Below are 6,059 nucleotides of genomic sequence, written 5' to 3'. Positions count from 1 at the left end.
AGAGTTGATATCATATCTCATTGCTAATTAGTGATGAGCCTAGTAAGTCACACACATACACAAGTAATCACTAAATTAAATATGATTTAATTAATTAATTAAAGAGTTTAATTGATTAATTAAATAGGTTTGGTTTGCAATTAGATTGCAAAGTCCCTAGCATGGCTTGAAACCAAATCTAGATTATTGGATATGTAGTATAAGTTAAATTTATATTTAAAGTGTATAAATATGAATTTAATTAATGAGAAATTAATTAATAGAGATTAATTAATTAATTTATATTTGATATAAATTGATTAGAAGAAGAGAAATAATTATTTTGGGTTGAGAACTCAAAATTAAGACGCAGAGGTATTTTGGTCATTTCACAAGGTGAAATGTGGCACCATGAGATGGTGACACATGGCACTACACATAAGCTTGCCATATGTCTTTTAATCATGTAAGATGATTAAAGTCAAGATTAAATATAGGTTTTACACTTGGCACAATGTGATTGCGTCAATTAAACCTAGAGCCAATCAGAAGGTGACATGTGGTAAGGGTTTTAAGTGGTGACCTAGCTATATAAGGGAAAGGATGAAAGGAAAAATACCTAGCTGCTATTTGTTTCATTGGTGCCACCCCAAATCACCTCTCCCTTTCATCTTCTTCATCTCTCATCAATTCAAAGAGATTTCCCAATAATCTCTTGAATTAAAAATACTAGAAATCATTTCTAGTGTCCTGTTTACATCTTTAATCTCTTAAAAGGAAAAACTTAATTTTCTAATTGATAGAAAAAGCTTTAGAAGCTGTTCAAGGGCTGCCATAGGTGATCTTGGTGTGGACAAGCTAGAGGGACAACATCTGGTATCCTAAAGACGCATCCCAAAGGTGCCAAACACACTGCAGTGCATCAAGAGGTTAGTGCACTTGTTCTTGATCCAATCTAGGGTTCCAAAATTAATCTGATTAATTCTAAAATCTTAAATGGCAAATACTGATCCAAAAAAATATTAAAAGAGTTTCAATATGTTGTTTATCATTAAAATTAAATAGATAAAAATAAATCTTGCATGATGCATGTGACCCTAGGTGAAAATTTTTGAATTCAATGATATAAACTTGTGTTTTCATGCTTCCACTCCTTCAATTGGTATTAGAGACACTATATTTGCTATTTGGATTGTTGATTATATGATTTAATTGTGTGGAATAATTATGAGATGATAGATTCATTGCTGGTTGGATAAAGAAGTGTGGCGGCATGCTTGATCTCACCATCAATGGTGTGCCATCTTTGGGCTTCATGGGTGGCCAAGGTTTGGTTTTAAATTCTACAATTGTTGTATGATCTAAGGCCTATCCTATGACTAATTAAAGTGTTTAATTAGTAGTTTTAATCACACAATTAAATTTTGATTCAAATCAGAATTTTAAAAATTGTTTGAATGTGATTCAAATCTAAATTTTTAAAGTAGTTTGAATCATATTCAAATCTAAATTTTTAAAGTTGTTTGAATAATATTCAAATCTAAATTTTTAAAAATTGTTTGAATATGATTCAAATCTAATTTTTAAAAATTATTTGAATGTGATTCAAATCTGAATTTTTACGGTTGTTTGAATGTGATTCAAATCTAAATTTTTAAATTTGTTTGAATGTGATTCAAATCTGAATTTTTAAATTTGTTTGAATCATATTCAAATCTGGATTTTTAAGTTAAATATGAGATATTCAATTTAATTTAAGTATTTTTGTTTTATTTAATTGTTAAATAGTGATATGCATGATGGATGATCATGGACTATAAAATACCAATGTGATTGGATTTATTTCTTTTATATTTTCTTTGGGTTGTAATTTAAATTAATTTATTTTAATTTATTTTTGGGCATGTATTATTAAGGTTGTAATAATTTTTTGGGTTGTAATTTTATTTATTTAGTTCTTGTAAATTTGCCTTGGTATGCCAAGGATTACTATGTAATATTGGATTGCAAGAAGATCAAGAGCATTGGTGGGACCAGTGGAAGGAATTCAAGATCAAGTGTTGATTGTGTACTCCTTCAGCAACTCTTATAAAATGAATGAATGAAATGCACCTAGAAATGCCCTTATTCAATTCTTGGTGGCTCAGAATTGAATCCCTTAGAAAGTCCATGATCATACCATATTTACTATTTATCCACGAATGCATGAGATGTATGGGAATGTATGCAACTATATGATATATGCATGCTAAATGGATAATGTGCAAAGTGAGACCTTAATATTAATTAGGACGACCATAAAATCTTCCAAACAAATGATTAAGTTGGAAATGGTATAATTAAAGTAATTATAACATGGGCCCTCCATTGAAGCAATTATTTTAAGAAATTTTATATACTTGCATAAGATGGAATTAATTTAAGAGATTTTCTTAAGAATAATTATTAAGCATGAGATGTTTTAAATATGTAAATAGTTTGATGGCCAATATTGGATGTACCAGAGGACATTAAAATTATTTGCATAATTACTAGCTCAGTGGGATCAACTTAACTAATGCAAGATAAGTCAATAATGGATGTACATGAGATTTTTAGCATTAGGGGCTAGGTAAAGGATTGAACCTCACATGAGATGTGATTGGCAAGGAGTTGCTCACTTATAGTTTATTGTAATTCCAATAATGGATGTACCTGAGGATGATCAATAGAATTATAAGAATTCAATCACCCACTAGAAATCCATCCAACTAGGAGTTCCGTTTTCTACTTTGGAAGTGTAGGATTCGTTAAGTTAGTGGGAGGACAAATTTGATTACAAAACCATAATCATTTTGGTTAATTACATGATACATTTATTAATTAATCTGGTTATTTTCTGCAGTTAATTTTCTGATAATAATGAGCACAGAACAACCACCACCATCCAATATCCTTGCAAGCATACTTGATCGCAATAGGTTGACAGGACCTAATCTGTCTGATTGGCTAAGAAATTTGAAACTTGTCCTGAACCTTGAATATATAGGATATGTTCTAGACTCAAATGTTCCTAGTCCCTTACCTCTAGAGGCCACTCAAAAGGAACATGAAACTTTGGACAAGTGGAAGGAGCATGATATGAGAGCTAAGTGTTATATGCTTGCTTCCATGAGAAATGAGTTACAGAAGCAGCATGAGAACATACAGTTCTTCAAACCTAAAAAGGAAAATACTCCCAATAATACAACTCCAATAACTTCATTTCAACTCACAATTCAAATCTCAATAATCAAATCAATTCATTTTTAAACCAGTCTCATTATAAAGAACATTTCATTGATTACAAGACTCAACATTCATATCACAATAATTTTCATTTAATTACATACCAAAATATTTTACAAGAGTTTTTATACAACTACTCAAATAATTTATATACATATTATTACATGCATACATCAAAACCTATGTACATGGATATACCTATGATATACCCGGAGCTGATCTGAATGTGTCTTCAAAGAAGCTTACTCAGTTGCTTTATGCTCTTTTCACCTGCGACAGCATACAAAGCTATCACTGAGCGGTGAACTCAGTGGTGCACAACTATAATTTAAAACATAGTACAATATACCTTAACAAAAATTATAGCAAATAATTTAAAAATCTGGATACTCATCAAATTCCAAAACTCAAAATATTCATTGCCAATAATATAAATCATTTGTATAAAAAGACTTTGATCACAAAATTCAATTTATCAAATCATAACTAACCATTTAAGGTAATTCTAACAAAATTAATTATACATAAATCATAATTGAAATCACAATTCTTTACTATTCAAAAACCATTCTTTATCTTAAAAATAATTCTTTATCTCACTAACTATGCAAGACTAATCCGAAAGGGCCATCTTGTGACACCCCTTACCCGACTATAGTGTAGCCGAGCAAGTTATGCCACTCAATGTGCCGGAGCACTCTATTTTATCTGAATTTATTTTTATCATAGTTTTGAAAATAACTTGTGAAATATAATTCATTTATTGAAATTGTAATTTATTTGAGGTTCCGAAAATTTTAAAGAAAATCCAACAGAATACCTCTAGGTTTTGTTCAGGAGTGCAGTGGAGTTGTTTTAAGACTCTGCTTGTTCTGTTCAACCAATTTTCGGCTGCAACAGAATCATCTTCTCTCTTGCCATAGAAGTCCACTGCTCCAAACTTCCTCAGTTTTTCCAAATGTGATTTCGGTTGTGGAGGTGGTGGTGGTGGTGCTACTGGCATTACCCCAGCCATTTGTCTGAAGAAATCGGCCATTTGCTGAAACATGGCCTGTGGAGGCTGAGCAGGCTCTGCTTGAGCTAGCGGAGTAGGTTCTCCCATACCCCCAGTCTCAGCTGCTGCAGGTGGAGCATGACTCTCCACTTCCTCCTCAATGGCTCTCTGTGATGTAGGGTCCATATCCTATTCAAAATAACAAAGACAAACAGATCTGCATTAGTGTCACCTCGACTCTTACAAATGCAATGCATGGTATGGACTCAATCTAGGCCCAGAAACGCCTAAACCGTGCTTTGATACCACTAAATATGACACCCTTTACCCGACTACAGTGTAACCGAGCAAGTTATGCCACTCAGTGTGCCGGAGCACTCTATTTTATCTGAATTCATTTTTATCATAGTTTTGAAAATAACTTGTGAAATATAATTCATTTATTGAAATTCTAATTTATTTGAGGTTCCGAAAATTTTAAAGAAAATCCGGCAAAATACCGGCTACAAATAGAGAAAACAGTTCTTCAGAACCTGTGAAAAACACTTCCTCTGATCATATTCAATCATCTCATCACTCTCAAACTTCAATATCAAAATCTCAACATTTTTCACCATTCATTTAATCATTCATTTATCTCATGTAATAATCATGTACAAGTCACAGTTATGTATTCACTTTTCCTTTCACAAACACAAATTTGCATTATTTACATGAAAATCAAAATACATTACATAAGTTTCATTACATATGAGAAAATCAAAATTTATTACAGAATGCCAAAATGACACCTAGTGTCCTACCAATGCACTCGCAGGTTGAGGTGACACGGACACTATGCAGAACTGTGAACGGCCTTACCCAATCTGTGGTCTACTGGGCCCTCTGTCCAAATCTTCAGTACCTACGCGTTGCAAAAGCGACGCGCTAAGCATAAAGCTTAGTGGTGCCAATAATACAAGAAAATACAATATGCAAATAAAAATAATAATTTCCATGCTATTGTGTTCATAAGAAATGAATAATTACTCACTTATTGTTTTAGTCGAGGGCTAATCATGTTTTATGATATTAACTTCTTCATGCATTTCGTTAATTATTTTCTTAATGATCTTGAGCTTCTTCGTATTTTTGTAATCATTCCTGATACTTAATTTTTCGTATTTTCTTTAATAATCAGTTCAATCACAGTTATACTTTTCCATGCCCAAGTAACCTATACTGGACGACTGGACTAGATAACGGGTCGTTGGCACTAGACACCGCGGTGCCTCGGGCCGTCATACCATAGGACGCAGAACGTCAACCATGTATGCAGTCAGTATGGCTAAAAAGCCATGATATCACATAATCGGGCATAAAAGCCATGAATACGGGCATAAAAGCCATGAATACGGGCATAAAGCCATGAATACAGGCATAAAGCCTTTCGCAAGATCTTGCTAAAACAATACCCTATTGGCATGCCAATCTATCCAAGCCAATCACATTAGGCCTACTAGGGCATTTTGCACTTTTAAGTTTCACAATTTTTGAATTTCAAGTTTTCATGTCACTATTCATTTCATTAGTCAACTAAAATGTTGACTTTTGCATAAACAATAGGTATATTGGTTTTAGTACTCCCAACATACCACATTTTGTATTCAAAACTTGTTGGTTTTGGTCACTTTCTCAAAGCTTAGGTCATTTTGGCAAAATTGCCAATTTTTGGTTTTGGTGTTACTATTCACCTCATTGGTCAACAAAAATGTTGACTTTTGGATAGAAAATAGGTGTATTGGTTTTAACACCCCAAACATACTACATTTTGTATTTA

The sequence above is a fragment of the Hevea brasiliensis genome, chromosome 10, assembly GCF_030052815.1.
Source record: "Hevea brasiliensis isolate MT/VB/25A 57/8 chromosome 10, ASM3005281v1, whole genome shotgun sequence".
Classification (NCBI taxonomy): Eukaryota; Viridiplantae; Streptophyta; class Magnoliopsida; order Malpighiales; family Euphorbiaceae; genus Hevea; species Hevea brasiliensis.
The sequence above is the reverse complement of the archived record's forward strand: the minus strand, read 5'-3'. Positions refer to the sequence as shown.